This window comes from Lathyrus oleraceus, chromosome 4 (genome assembly GCF_024323335.1).
Source record: "Lathyrus oleraceus cultivar Zhongwan6 chromosome 4, CAAS_Psat_ZW6_1.0, whole genome shotgun sequence".
Lineage (NCBI taxonomy): Eukaryota > Viridiplantae > Streptophyta > Magnoliopsida > Fabales > Fabaceae > Lathyrus > Lathyrus oleraceus.
The window spans coordinates 79,595,856-79,612,369 of NC_066582.1; positions in this window are offsets into that span (position 1 = coordinate 79,595,856).

Consider the following 16,514-nt stretch of genomic DNA (forward strand, 5'->3'; position numbering starts at 1 on the left):
CCTTGAATTGATTCCTTGCTTGCTGCCAGACCAAGCCATGCTGCACAAATGCACCTCCATAGCCAATGTTTTGTTTTCCTTATTTGGCCATACATCATTTTTTCCATTCACCTAGAAGCCTTGCCAAAATAAGAAATAGTGGCCTTGTCTCAGTACCTCACATGCCCTCTTTCCCATTCCTAATACACCTCACCAAATACAACTAACTTGCATCACTTGCTCCCCTCATGGACAAACAATCATTTCAGAGCCCATTAAGGAGTATTTGGCCCACAGTATTTAAAGCAAGAAACCCTAAGCATGAAAGGAGGTAGTAGATTTTCGAGCAAGAAAGAGAAAGGTTCATTGGAGGTCAGTTTTATTTCTCAGCAAAGTTCTCAAGGTGAAGCTCTTGAAGCACCAAGGAAGCATCATTTTCTTCTAGTCTCTCCACAGTCAAGAAGCAGTGGACTAGACTTCCACTAGGTAACTCTCTTGCCCCATTTCCATAGCCATGTTATTGATACATCGATGCTCATTATCATGTTTGTTTCATCATTGTTTACAATGCTAATCATGCTCTCTTGCTTACTTCTGAGCCCTCAGTACGAGGCATTTTTCATGGTATTGAGTTGCGTTGTTGGTTTTTGCTCATGTCCGTGTTCATATTGACACCTTACTGTTAACTTTTCTCCATGAATAAGCTACCATTGTACCTAAAAAGGTTACCACGTTAATCATCGCATTTTGTACTTGAGATCTGGGCTTTGCTTCATGTTTTTTGATGCACTATAGTGTTCGTATTTTTGAGTTAAAGTTGAGAGAAACACACTGCATTGCCTGCGTTTTCTACATGATTATGGCTAGGGTTTGGCTCAAGGAAGAAGATGATTGCGTGTCGTCTTGAGAGCTATTGGATCCAGCGCTTCTGTTTTGATCTCGTCCATCCGTTTTGTTTTTGTCTTTTAGTGACTTAAGTGAAACTGACCAATTGATAAATGTTCACATGGTTTCTTAATTAAAATGTTCATTTAAGCATGTCACGCCCAGATTTAATGTTGGTTTGGATCGTGGGCCTTCGCTGGTTGTTTTTAGCGCCCCCCGTTTATGGCCCATCAGCGTATCACTCATTTCCCAGTTCAGTTAAAATGCTAATACACCCCCCTTTTCATGTTCTTTTTTTTAGTTCCCAATTTATTTCTGTTTTGATTTAAATAATTTAAAATGTTTTATTTGTTCATAAAAATATCCAAAAATATTTTCCATATTGCTTGATGCCTTATTTAATTTTATTTAATTTTTATTTTCGCATTTATTTAGTATTAATATTTTATTTTAATTATTCATTCTAAGTGGTCCATTTTAGCATACATTTGATTCTTGATTTTATTTTTATAATTTAAAACTATTTTCAGCTTCTGATTTTTGGGATGAAGGTTGACCACTGCCCCATGGTCAACCTGACTTTTTCTTAGATTTTTATTTCACATTTTTAGTTTATTCTTGATTTATTTTTAACCTAGTTTTGTTGATTTACTTTTGGTTTGACTTCTGTTTTATTTCAATTAATTCATGTACTAATTTTCATGATTTTTAAAAATCTTTTGGGGGATGATGATGTCCTGACCCCACCTTACCTAGTTTAATTTTTCATAATTTTCCTGATTAATTTGCTATTTATTTGATATTTATTAAGTTGGCTTGATATTTCAGTTGACTTCTTTATGATCAATGTTTGATTTAGGGATTGCTTATGGCAATTGAAGAGATCTTTTGATCCTCCCTTGTTCATCTCACAGGCCATGTATTAGAGGCCTTTTATCTTGATTTTATTTGATCTTTACCTCGTTTCTTGATTTAATTATTTCAGTGGACCCTTTTTGTGCATCTTTTCATCTGTCTGATTCATCTGTTATCTGTTATACTTGTTTCTTTCATCCATGCTTACTATTGCTTGATTGTTTAACATGTTCATACTTCCCATGCCTTGTTTAATGCTCCGTTATTTCATTCTTTGATTCTTTGATTTGATTATATACCTGTTTACTTATCTGATTTGGTTGATAACTGTTGCCTACTTGTATGATGATTGAGGCATATATTCTTACTGTTTGATTGCCATGAACCATCCCCATTCGTAATAAATGTGCCCCTATCCCATAAAGTGTATAATATTTATTCTTTCATTCTTTATTCATTTGTTAATACAAGAATTAAAACGAACATCCGATAATCATTTCAAAACAAGATCAAAAGCTCGATCCAACGTCGAGTAATCATTTTCAAAACTTAACAGAACCAGCACGCATTCATTTATCCTTGGCTCCTCTTCTTGCTCCGTCCGTCGACTCTTGTTCCGTTTAAGTAGCACCCATTAGGTAGAACCCTTTGTATGATAACATAGGTAAAGTTCCCTTACTCTTTGCATGCTAACATTAGGTAGATGTTCCCCTCTGTAAATCCTAACACATAGGTCTGCATTGCATGACAACTCTAGGGCAGAGCTTCCCCATTTTTAGACCTTCCGTGCGTCTCCGATCTTGTGGCATGTCAGTCCGTTCTATTGCAAAGAGGTAACTGCCTAAGACTCGATTCAGCGAGCTGCGACACCTACTGCCAGGACGTTGAACACATTGACCACTTTCCTTTGACACATCTGGTGTCCTCTTTTTTAAGTCCATGTTCAGATGGCAATCCTTGTTCCCCTAGTTAGCCGAACTACGGCAACTCTGATTCTCATGTTCAGATGAGATACGTAGGCACGAGACACGATGTCTTGCCGAGTTTGACTGACGACTAACAACTAATCCTTGCTTGCTTTTGCCCTTGCTGCGATTCTTTTCTCTCGCCCTCGTTGCGATCGAGACCTTTCTTTTCTCTCGCCCTCGTTGCGATCGAGACCTTCCCTTTCTCTTGCCCTAGTTGCAATCGAGACCCTTGTTCCCGTAGTTAGCTGAACTACGTTTTGCTCCGATTCTCATTCTAGATGAGATACGTAGGCATAAGACGCGATGTCTTATCGAGCACACTTTTCTTTGGCCCATAGGTAGCCGAGCTACGAAGACTCTGATTCTCATACTCCGGTGAGATACGTAGGCAATGGATGCGACATCCTTGCGAGTCATTTTCTTTTGACCTTCTTTTAGCAGATAGTACCTTAGATATACCTACACCCTTTAGACTAGAACAACAAGAGTGGATACCGTAGAGTACTACGGATGCGTAGGGGTGCTAATACCTTCCCTTCGCATAATCGACTCCCGAACCCTAGATTTGGTTGCGACACCTTGTCTTTTTCTCTCTTCAGGTTTTCTTCGATCGTTTCCTTTCCCTCCTTTGGGATAAATAACGAACGGTGGCGGCTCTTCTGTTCTTTTTTTCCGCCGGTTGTTTTTCGCGTTGCGACAGCTGGCGACTCTGTTGGGGACCCGGTTTTCCTATGCAAGTCCCTCTTAGCTTTTGTGAGTTTCTTGTTTGTTGGGTGTTTATTCTTTTGTACAGTTATTTACTTTCAGCATTTATCTGCTTTATCTTATTGCATTGTGTACATATGATTGTTGTATCTGCTGGATCTGTTGGGTTGGTTATTTGTTGGGGTGGGTTGTTCTATGAGAGATAAGCCCACTACCCAGGCTTGAGCGTACACACAAGTTTTAGAGTGGATAGTCATGAGGCTTGCGTAGCATGTTGCTACGTTAAGTCGTTCATGAGACCCACACCCAGATGAGGTTTCTTTTGGATATATTCTATCCTACGGGTGTTCCGTAACGACAAGATGTTCCTTTAGAAATCGTCGACTCTGGTGACCATTTCCCGGGGACTCAGTCGAGGCACTCCTCCGAGACGCGATTATGTTAGCTCTGGTGGGCGCATTCTCACTGCTCAACCCGAGGACCCAAGGCTGGGAACTTGCTTTTAGGATGTCCTGTTGAGGGGAGTCAGTGGAGGTCTTTTGTCTCGTAATAATACCAAACCTTCAGCGGTAAACGTATTATTCTCGACTGAAGGGCTAGAAGCTGATGAACTTCTGTTCTTAGAACCTACCAGTGAGGGGCGGGCTAAATTCAGGGAACCTTAACCTTCAACCAACCCGGTTTTCTGGTATTCTTGTTGGAGCAGAACTTTGATCTCTTATATGTTCCTCAGTGGTTTTCTCTTCATACAGTGTGACCTGACAGTTGTTCAAGCAGATACAACAATCCTGATTCCCATGTCACTGCATTGCAACACATCATTTTGCATTCACATCATTTAACACATGCTTATCTATTTCCAGGGGTTTATATCTTCTTCTTGATTCTAGTCGGGGTTTTCTGGTTCTCCCAAGATGGATATTGGCAGAAAAAGACATGTCTCCTACAAATTTCCTGTGGTTTGTTTGGATCCCATTCAACAGCTGATGAATTTAATGGATCATGATTCTCTAGAAAGATTCCGGAAGGATTATGGGTTGATTCTAAGTTTCATTAGGTTCTCCCCAAAGATCAACACGATGCTCTCTTTACATTGATGCAGTTCTATGACCCTCCATTGAGGTGTTTTACATTCCCAGATTATATCTTGGTCCCTACTTTGGAGGAGATTGCCAATTTTCTCAGAGTTCCTATCAAGTCGCAGGTGCTATTCTACAGTTCTGAGTTTCTGCCCGATTTCAGCATGGTTGCTTCAGCCACATATTTGGGGAAATCAGTCTTGGAGTCTAATATGTGTCAGAAAGGAGGAGTCAGTGGTTTTCATCTGAGTTTCTTAGTGGGAGAAGCCAAGAAGAAGCTTAAAGATGGTGATCGGAGGTGTTTCAATGCTGTGTTGGCTCTTTGTGTATACGGGATTGTCCTGTTCCCTAATGTTGCAAAATTTGTGGACGTAGACGCAATACGCCTCTTCGTGTTGGGAAATCCAATGCCGACCTTGCTGGGAGATTTCTTTCATTCAGTGCATCACAGGAATGAGAATAGAAAAGGAGGATTGGTGAATTGTTGTGCACCCTTGTTTCATAAGTGGTTCAGTTCTCACCTACCCAAGTCGGGAGCGTTCGTTGATTTCAAGGACTCGTTGAGTTGGTCGAAGAGGTTGATGGGGATAAGAGCTAAAGATATTTCTTGGTGGTCTGACCGGAACTTGCTTCGGGCGGATATTATTCACAGTTGCGGGAACTTCCCGAATGTGCCGTTGGTAGGAAGAAGAGGAGGAATCAACTATAATCCTTCTCTAGCAGTCAGACAGTTTGGGTATGCTTTAAAAGCTCCGCCTTTGGAAAAAGATGTGGAAGAATCTCTATTTTTCCATTCTTCATCTGGTCTGACTGTATCCCATAAGGCAGCTGAGGCCTGGCTCAAGGTAACCAAGAGAGGAAGGACTGTGCTTGGAAAAGGGGATTGCAGGACTTATCCTTAATATGAAGATTGGCTTTGGGGAAGAGTCGAAGAGTTTAGTCTGCCCTTTCCTATTGAAGAACCTTTGTATCCACCTACTCCTGAGCAGTCAACAATGGTGAGTCGAGAGGAGTATGACAAATTGAAGGATACCATGGAGGAACTTCAAACTGAAAACTCGGAGTTGAGTGTGAAGTTGCAAGACTTTATGCATCTATACCATGAGGCAGAATATCAGAAGGGGGAAGCTGTCAGATTGCAAGAGGAAGCGGAAAAGAAATTGGCTGTAGAGGTGAAATTCTTCAGGAAAACTGACAAAGCCTTGGGTCATCCAGTTCTGAGTTGAGGCGAGTCAAGCAGCAGTTAACAGCTGCCCGTGGTAAGTTAGCTGGGTGGCAAGAACAATGGGATGTATTTTCAGCTTCTCGGAAGGCAAAAGAGGAGGAGATGGTGGCCCAATTGACTGGTCAGATGGAGAAGTTAAAGACTCTGCTGAAGGAGAAGAACAATGAGCTCCTGTGTGACCGTACAACCAATGGTTACATCACAAATCAACTCGACAAGGCTCAAGAACAGATTGAAGAACTCTAAATGCTGGCAGGTTTGAAGAAATCTAGACTTGAAGAGGTATTCGGGGAGGATGATGAGGATTATTACATAGAGCACATCAAAGAACTGGATGGGATTATTCACAAGAGGAATTTGCTTATCTGGCGTTTGACAGAATCTCTACATCATCCTGACACGGTGGCACTGCTGGCTGAAGTTAAGAGCAGTCCTTATGGGTTGTATACCAGAGGCTGATTCTTGATCCTCTTTCTACTTGTTGTGTTTCTTTGTTGCATTGTAGTGATGATCCACAGGCTTGTTGTGGAGATCCTCTTTTGATGTACTATTGGCTAAGGCCCTCCTCCTTGAACTCATTTGTATGACGGTTTTTCTTTATTGCATCTTGGTCTCAGAAGTTTATCCACGGCTCGATCTTCTTACACTGTTTATCTGACGTGAGACTGGAATCAAGGGGTAGAATACCCTTTGGAATTGATAAACATGTCATTGCATTTGCATATCCATTAGCATGTCTTGCATAACAGGTACCGCCACAGTGTTCTCATTTTGTTTGGTATTCCACTAGCAGGATAGCTGACTCAGGCATTCACCGATACGGCACCCGAAGAAATCAACGCAGAGCAATGGAAGGCCTACAAGCAGAGCTCGTTGAGATAAGGATTCGCATGAATCAGTTCATGGACGTGGTCCAAGGAGTGGCTCAAGGACAACAGGAGCTTAGACTGTTGATACAAAGGAATCCCCCTACTACTCAATCGGAGATTATGATTGATCCTCCAGCTGGAGAGACTAGTGGACCCAATGGACCGGGGCCTATCCTTATCCCACGTGTCAACCCTGATCAACAACCCATCCATGATGATCAGGAGGATCAGTTCCCCCTGCTTCAGGAAGACTTTTGCATGGACCATGGTATGGACGCTATGTTTCGGAGATTGGAGGAGAGGTTGAAAGCTGTGGAAGGGTAGAATGCTCTTGGTGTGGATGTTGCTGACTTGGGGCTGGTCCCAGGTGTGAGAGTTCCACCAAAGTTCAGAGTTCCAGTTTTTGAAAAATACAATGGCAACTCTTGACTGAAGACTCACGTGCAAGCTTACTTCCGCAAGATGATTGCGTATTCCGACGACGAGAAACTGCTCATGTACTTCTTCCAGGACAGTCTAGCTAGGGCATCCTTGGAGTGGTATATGAGGCTAGACAGAGCCCATATTCGCTGCTGGAGAGACTTGGCTGAGGCTTTTGTGAAGCAATATCAGTACAATACGAATATGGCACCTGACAGGACTCAACTCCAGAATCTGTCTCTCAAGAGCAATGAGTGCTTCAAAGAGTATGCTCAACGCTGGAGAGAGATGGCTTCCCGTGTTCAGCCTCCGATGTTGGAAAAAGAGATGGCCAACATGTTTATGAACACATTACCCGGGTCTTATTTGGAGCGTCTGGTGGGTTGCAACGCCTCAAATTTTGCTGATGTGGTCTCTACCGGTGAGAGGGTGGAGAACTACTTGAAGACGTGTAAGATCCAAAGTGGGGGTGGATCATCCTCGGGGTCGAAGAAGCCGTTCATAGGAGGACAGAAGAGGAGAGAAGGGGATGCAAATTCCGTGTCTTCATATCAAAGCAGGGGTAACTGAAGGAACAATTTTCAGAATTACCATCAGCAACCCTATGTTGCAGCTGTGACCATTTCGGCTGCAGCACCAGTGCAACGACAACAACCCCAGCGTCAACAAAATCAGTACCAACAACAACAGGGTAACTGACCTGCCTACCAACAGAGACAAAGGATGATGGATAGGTGTTTCGACACTCTTCCGATGTCGTATGCCCAGTTGCTTCCTAACCTTCAACAGTTGCAACTTCTGCAGTTACGCACTTTGGCTCCTCCCGTTGGCAGGCTTCCAGTGGGTTATGATGCCAATGCTAGCTGTGAGTTCCACTCTGGGGCACCTGGCCACACTATTGAAAACTACAAAGCTTTTAAGCACGTAGTTCAGGACCTTATTGACTCAAAGGCCATTAACTTTGCGTAGGCTCCTAATGTTGTCAACAATCCTATGCCGCAGCATGGTGGAGCAAATGTTAACATGGTTGAAGGAGAAGTCAAATCAGTCAAGGATGTGTTGAAATTGAAGACTCCACTGTTAGAAATTAAAGAATACTTGCTAAAGGCAGAAGTTTTCCCCGGTTGCGGGAGCGGTTGTTTGGGTTGTGTTGCACATAGCATGGGTTGTGTGAGGCTGCAACAGGGTATCTAGGCCTTGCTTGACGATGGTATCCTCCGAGCTGAAGACCTATCTGCCCAAAAGTCTGTTGAAGGGGTTGTTGAAGAGGTGTTTGAGAATGCAGGTGTTGATCCTGTCTTTTCTGAAGATGTCGTTGGTGTTGAAGAATTTACGAATGTTGTTCCTGTTGATTTTGTAATTCCTAATGATGTAATTAGTTTTCCTGATGTTGTTGTTGATATTCCAAACATTGTGTTTGATTCTGATGTATTTGTTGAACTTGATTCCGATGTTTCGGATGTTTGTATTTCAATGAATGAGATTTCTAAGTATGACTGTGACGTTGCCACTATCACAATTTTCTACCCGACCGCTTAGATCAGTGTGCCAGTAGCGCAACCGGTACCACTAGTGCGACCGCATCAATCCACTATGACCATCACGACCCCTGGTCCTTTACCTTTCACCAGCGAAAGGGCCATTCCTTGGCATTACAGGGGGAGTGTGTACACGCATGATCATGGAGTGGAGCAGCCACTGAAAATAGAAGAGGTGCAGGATCAGAAATTTGAACCTGAAGTTGAAATAAAGGATCCCGCAGTGGACAATGTTGGTGGAATCGGGCGATTCACCAGAAGTGGTAGACTGTTCTCACCACTAGTTACCCAATCTGATAGTGTCGACGCCGCGGCGAAGGCCAAAGGCAAGCAAGTTGTGAATGAGGGTACCTCTGCACCACAAGCTGGCTTTGAGCCTGCTTTCGCAAAAGATATGGACGAGCTCTTGAGAATCATAAAGAAAAGCGACTACAAGGTAGTCGATCAGTTGATTCAGACGCCGTCTAAGATATCTATTCTCTCACTCCTGTTGTGTTCGGAGGCACACAGGGAGGCACTTCTGAAGGTCCTTAATGCTGCGTATGTGCCTCAGGAGATCTCAGTGAACCAACTAGAAGGGATCGTTGCAAATGTTCATGCAAGCAACGGGTTGGGTTTTACTGATTCTGACTTGACGCCAGTTGGACGCGATCATAACAAGGCTTTGCACATTTCGATGGAGTGCAAAGACACTGTGCTATCCCATGTTCTGGTGGATACAGGTTCCTCTCTTAATGTGCTACCCAAGAGAGCCCTGTCAAGGTTAGATGTAGAAGGTTTGATCTTGAAGCCTTCCGATCTTATTGTGAAAGCCTTCGATGGTTCTAAAAGGTCGCTATTCAGAGAGGTAGAATTGTCAATTCAGATTGGATCACAAACCTTCAACACCGTCTTCTATGTGATAGATATCAGTCCTTCGTATAGCTGCTTGTTGGGTCATCCTTGGATCCACAATGTTGGGGCAGTCTCCTCGACCTTGCATCAGAAGATCAAGTTCCCGGTCAACAGGAGAATTATCATTGTCTGTGGTGAGGAGGATATTCTGGTCAGTCACCTGTCTACATTCAAGTATGTAGAGGTAGAAGGTGAGATTCATGAGACCTTGTGTTAGGCCTTTGAGGCAGTTCAAATCAAGGCTGCAGCTGCAGTGGAAGAGGTTAAAGCAGGTGCCTCTATTTCATCCTTCAAACAGGCACAGGCCTTGGTAAATTCAGGTGTTGCTCCCGGTTGGGGACGTCTGTTGGATTTACCTATAAAGGAAGATAAGTTTGGGATTGGGTATCAGCCAGCGTTGACTTCTACAACTTCAACGCCTCAGACTCGTCAGGGGCCGATTACTTTCTCCAGTGCTGGCATCATTCAGTATGGCCAGATCTCTGCAATCAACGAAGAAGATGGGGATAGTGATTGCGACATTGACAACTGGGTGCGTCCAAGGGTCCCGGGTGAAGTTCTCCGCAATTGATCTTCTGAAGAGATTATCCAAGTCACTCTTCTTGAAGAGTAATTTTCTTTGTTTATTTGTGCATATCTAAGTCTTACGTTCCGCCCAGGGCGTAATGACTCATTGTAGGGCTCATCTATGTGAATATCTGCATTTTTATCGTAAATAAAGGACGTCTTTTTGCATTCAAATATTTTGTTCACTGTCTTTCTATTTTTGTAGTTTTCAAAAATCCAAAAAATATATTTGGCAATGTTTTGTTTAGTTTTCACTCCTTGTTCACACTCATAAGCACATACCATCACTCATGCAGATGCACATCACCGGATCCTATTGATAACAATTATGCTATGGCTCGCTTCGACTATGAAAATCCAATCTTTCAAGCTGAAGAAGAGGGTGATGAAGACTGTGAACTCCCTGAAGAACTTGTCAGGTTGTTAAAACAGGAAGAAAGGGTCATTCAACCGCATCAAGAGTCTATTGAAGTGATTAATCTCGGCACCGAGGACGTCAAGAGAGAAATCAAGATACGGGCTGCTTTAGAAGATAATGTGAAGAAGGGGCTGATTGAATTGCTGCAAGAGTATGTTGACATCTTCGCTTGGTCTTATCAGGATATGCCAGGGCTTGACACAGACATTGTGGTACACCGTTTGCCTCTCAAAAGGATTGTCCTCCGGTCAAGCAGAAGCTCAGAAGAACAAGACCAGAGATGGCTGTCAAGATAAAGGAAGAAGTGCAAAAACAGTTGGATGCAGGGTTTCTAGCGGTTACAAATTATCCGCCATGGGTTGCAAATATCGTTCTGGTACCTAAAAAGGATGGAAAGGTATGGATGTGTGTTGACTACCGGGATCTGAACAGAGCTAGCCCTAAAGATGATTTCCCATTACCTCACATCGACGTTTTTATGGATAACACGGCTCAGTTCTCGGTATTCTCCTTTATGGATGGCTTTTCTGGCTATAATCAAATTAAGATGGCACCAGAAGACATGGAGAAGACAACTTTCATAACCCCATGGGGCACCTTCTGCTACAAGGTGATGTCGTTTGGTCTGAAAAATGCTGGTGCAACATATTAACGAGCTATGGTAACTCTTTTCCATGATATGATTCATCATGAAATCGAGGTTTATGTTGATGATATGATTGCCAAATCTCAGACGGAAGAAGAACATTTGGTGAATTTGCAGAAACTGTTTGAGCGTTTGAGGAAATTCAAGCTGAGGCTTAATCCGAACAAGTGTACTTTCGGGGTGAGATCTGGAAAATTGTTGGGTTTTATTGTTAGTGAAAAAGGGATTGAGGTGGATCCTGCCAAAGTAAAAGCAATACAAGAAATTCCTGAGCCAAGAACAGAAAAACAAGTTCGTGGTTTCTTAGGAAGGTTGAACTACATTGCAAGGTTCATCTCTCACCTAACAGCCACGTGTGAGCCAATATTCAAATTGTTATGAAAAGATTAGGCTATCAGGTGGAATGATGATTGCCAAAGGGCTTTCGAAAAAATAAAAGAGTACTTGCAGAATCCTCCAATCCTTATGCCTCCAATCCCAGGGAGACCGCTGATTATGTATTTGACAGTACTTGATAATTCCATGGGTTGTGTTCTCGGTCAACACGACGAGACAGGTAGGAAAGAGCATGCCATCTACTACCTGAGTAAAAAATTCATAGATTGCGAGTCGAGATACTCAATGCTTGAAAAGACATGTTGTTCACTTGCATGGGCTGCTAAGCGATTGAGACAATACATGCTGACTCACACAACCTTACTGATCTCCAAAATGGATCCAGTCAAGTATATATTTGAGAAGCCATCCCTCACCGGAAGAGTTGCTCGTTGGCAAATGGTACTGACATAGTATGACATCCAGTATACATCCCAGAAAGCCATTAAAGGGAGTATTCTGTCAGACTATCTTGCTCAGCAGCCGATTGATGATTATGAGCCGATGAAGTTTGATTTTCCGGATGAAGACATCATGTTCCTCAAGATGAAAGACTGTGAAGAGCCAGTTGTTGAGGAGGGACCTAATCCAGATGAAAAGTGGACTTTAATGTTTGATGGGGCCGTCAATGCCAAAGGAAGTGGAATTGGTGCTTTCATTACCACTCCGAAAGGTGCCCACATGTCTTTCACCGCTCGTCTGACTTTTGAGTGCACCAATAATGAAGTTGAGTATGAGGCATGTATCTTGGGTATTGAGCAAGCCATTGATTTGAGAATCAAGACTCTAGACATCTTCGGAGATTCAGCTCTAGTGATCAATCAAGTGAATGGTGATTGGAATACTCTCCAGCCTAATCTGGTCCCCTACAGAGATTACACGAGAAGACTGTTGACTTTCTTCTCAACAGTAAAGCTGTATCATATACCTCGTGATGAGAACTAGATGACAGATGCTCTTGCTACTCTATCCTCCATGATCAAGGTGATTTGGTGGAACTATGTTCCCAGGATCGATGTTATGCGCCTTGATAGGGCCGCGTATATGTTTGCTGCTGAACTGGTAGTTGATGACAAGCCCTGGTATCACGACATCAAGTGCTTTCTGAAGAATCAAGAGTACCATGCCGGGGCATCCAACAATGATAGAAAGACTTTGAGAAGATTGGCAGGAAGTTTCTTCTTGAACAAAGACGATGTGCTGTATAAGAGGAACTTCGATATGGTTTTGCTCAGATGCGTGGACAGACACGAAGCAGACATGTTAATGCAGGAAGTTCATGAAGGCTCCTTCGGTACTCATGCCGACAGACATGCAATGGCTAAGAAATTGTTGAGAGCAGGTTATTACTGGATGACCATGGAATCTGATTATTTCAAATATGCTCGGAAGTGTCATAAATGCCAGATTTATGCTGATAAGGTGCATGTGCCGCCAAATCCTCTGAATGTGATGTCTTCGCCGTGGCCGTTTGCTATGTGGGGCATTGGTATGATTGGAAAGATTGAGCCGACTGCTTCCAATGGGCATCGCTTCATCCTTGTTGCCATCGACTATTTCACCAAATGGGTCGAAGCAGCGTCATTTGCGAAGGTCACCAGACATGTGGTTGCCCGATTCATTAAGAAAGAAATCATTTGTCGTTATAGGATTCCCGAAAGAATCATTACTGATAATGGTTCTAATCTCAATAACAAAATGATGAAGGAGTTGTGCAAGAACTTCAACATTCAACATCACAATTCTTCCCCTTATCGTCCTAAGATGAACGGTGTTGTTGAGGCAGTGAATAAGAACATCAAGAAGATCGTGCAGAAGATGGTCGTTACGTACAGAGATTGGCAGGAGATGCTACCCTTCGCCTTGCATGGGTACCGTACTTCAGTACGTACATTGACCGGGGCAACCCCTTACTCCCTTGTGTATGGTATGGAAGCAGTCCTACCTGTTGAAGTGGAGATTCCTTCTCTAAGAGTCCTGCTGGATATCGAGTTAGATGAAGTCGAATGGATTCAGACAAGGTTCAATGAGTTGAGTCTTATCGAAGAGAAGCGAATGGTAACCATTTTTCATGGGCAGTTGTATCAAAGTCGGATGAAGAGAGCCTTTGATCAGAAAGTGCGTCCTCGATGCTTCCAAGTCGGAGATTTGGTGTTGAAAAGGATCCTTCCTCCTCAGACATATCACAGGGGCAAGTGGACTCCTAACTATGATGGACCATATATTTTCACCAAGATTTTTGATGGTGGAGCCTTAATGCTTGCAACTATGGATGGTGAAGACTTCGCTTCCCCTGTGAACTCAGACGCAGTTAAAAAATACTTCGCATAAAATAGACCCGCTGGACAATAAAAGAATAGTCCAGGCAAAAATGGGCATCCCGGCGAACCAAGAAAATGAAAAGGTTCGGGCAAAAGTTAGGGTTTAAAAATGAAAAGATTGTACACCCGGTAAGTTGAAAACCTGAAAAAGGAAACTTAGGCAAAAATGGGTATCCCGGTGGATTTAAAACTCGAAAGGGCGATCCAGGCAAAAGCTAGGGATTAAGGGAATGACTGCGTTCTGAGTAGTTCTGAATCTCATCTCGTGTCGATAACTAGAAAATTTCGAAGGATAGGAAACAGTCCAATCACCTTTTTCAGAAAGCTGATCATTGGGAAGATCTTGAAGACGAGCGAGTCATAGCAGAATTGGAACCCGATAGAAATCCCTTTCACATTGCCATTAGATTAATTTCCGTTTTTATCTTTTGTGCAATTACCTCTTTCCAGGGATTGCTTCCTGATGTAAATTCCTATTCAGAGGCCATTCAATCAATAAAATCATGTTATTCAGTATATCTCTATGTTCATTTTCATTTTACTGTTTTGATTGCAAAAATGACGTCCGAATTTTTGATAAACATTGCATCATGAAACATAAGAGCTTTACATGTACATGCTTAATAAACATTTAAAATTGCTGTAAAGTTTAAGTGCTTTGGATTGTCTATTCAGAACAGGTACACTCGGGGCATTTCCTTAAGGTTCCCAGCAGATGATCGCGGATGTTTTTCTTCAACAGTTGGTATTTGGTATCTTATCCCTGCAAAGTTGGTCCAAGCATTGGATTCTTAAATCCCCAACAGGTTCTCACTACTGCACTTCCCCAAGCATTTGTTTCAGATTATACATTCCCCAATAGAGTCGACAGTATCAGATTGTATCTTCCCAGCAGAAGCGGCTGCTCCTCAGAGTTCGATGTCAGATCGATGATCTCGACGCTAGATCCATGGTCTCTCTCCTTGAAGCAGAATCTCGGTACCGCGTCGGTGTTTGCTTGCTGAGTCGTCTCTCTCGCAGATTATGGTTGCCAGAACCACTGTCGCTTTCCACAACAACAAGCTTTCAGTGCCATTCTCTCCCCAGTCAGAGTCTCGGTATTTTGTTATTGCCAGAACACCGCGTGGCTGGTCATTTCCCCACAGAGTTCATTGTGTTGTGTATCTCCAACAGCATTGCCAGGGTCCAGAAGATTGTGATCATTTCCCCAGCAGAATTCCTTGCCTCGGCTTGGCGTTCTCTCTAACCTAGCATTTCGTATCCCTGCATGTAGAATCATATCGCATTGCATCCTCCCAAATCACGTAGCATTTCCATTTTCATGGAGCATTACGCCATTGAAAAATTCAAACATATGCATGTAAGGCATAAGACATTCTCGGTATCCCAAGTGATAAGCCATAAGTTTGTTTCTAGTACTTAGACTGAAGGTTGTTCATGACTTATCCTTTATTATTCCCAGCAGGGGTTGTTGGCCCACGCGCCGCCTCAATTATCATTTTCCCTATTTCTGCCGATACTGACAGGCATGCAGGTTTCCGGTATTCAGACCGAAGTGGCATTCATGCCAGTTTTCCGATGTTCAAATCGAAGAAGTTTCCGACATTCAGGTCGACGTAGCTTGTGGCATTCAGGCCAGTTTCCGGTATTCATACCGAATGGGCATTCAGGCCACTTTTCTGATGTTCAGATCGAAGAAGTTTCCGACGTTCAGGTCGACGCAACTTGTGGCATTCAGGCCAGTTTCCGGTATTCAGACCGAAGCGGCATTCATGCCAGTTTTCCGGTATTCAGACCGAAGTGGCGCTCAGGCCAGTTTTCCGGTACTCAGACCGAAGTGGCGCTCAGACCAGTTTCCCGGTGTTCAGACCGATGTTTGATGATCTAGTATCTTCCGATGCTCAGATCGAAGTCATTTCCAGTATTCAGATTGATGAGTGGCATTCAGGCTATGGTTATTTCTGTGTTACCATTTGTTTTGGTATTCAGGCTAACATTATTTTTTCGATGTTCAGACCGACTCTTGCCGATCCTGACCGGCATTATTACTTTATTTTTCACATTCCTACTTCAGTGTAAATTTCCAGTTGATTGAATAGGGGCAACTCTAATACCCCAAAATTTACCCTACAATTTTTCCTGGAAGCATGGGATTATGTTTCACACTTCATTGGCATCATACTAGGTCATACTCATTGCATACTGCATTAGTGACTTGGAAATCATGTTTTGATTGATCACTCCTTAATAGAAGGAGCCCACACAAAGCAAGATTGAGAATTGGACTTCATTCTCTAAGTACACAAGTCTCAAGGGTCTCAGGGGGCTCCAGGTATCTTATTATGGTCCTCAGTTCATCAATGAAGGATTCAGAGCTATCAGAGTGTTCACCTGGATTTAATCAGGAAATTAGGGTTTCATGGCTACCTGCAACAGGAAATGTTTGGTTGGAAGTAGAGGAGCTCATCCATGTCATGATTGGAGAGGCATCTTAGCCTAGGAAGACTCGCAATTGTCTCAGAAAGATCCATTCGCAAGCAGTGCAATCAGTTCCCGATCAATTTTGCCCTAAAATTAGGGTTTGGTATAAATCAGTTTATTTCTGATTTCTTTGGGTGAAACTCTTATCCATGGCCCTCCATATGTCCACAAGGGTCTACATACAAAAAACCAGTATTTAATTTGAGCCAGAAGTGCTTCAATTGATCATTGGAATCGGGAATCACACAGTTTGGGAAAAGTCAACTGTGGGGCCAGAAAAGTCAACTCC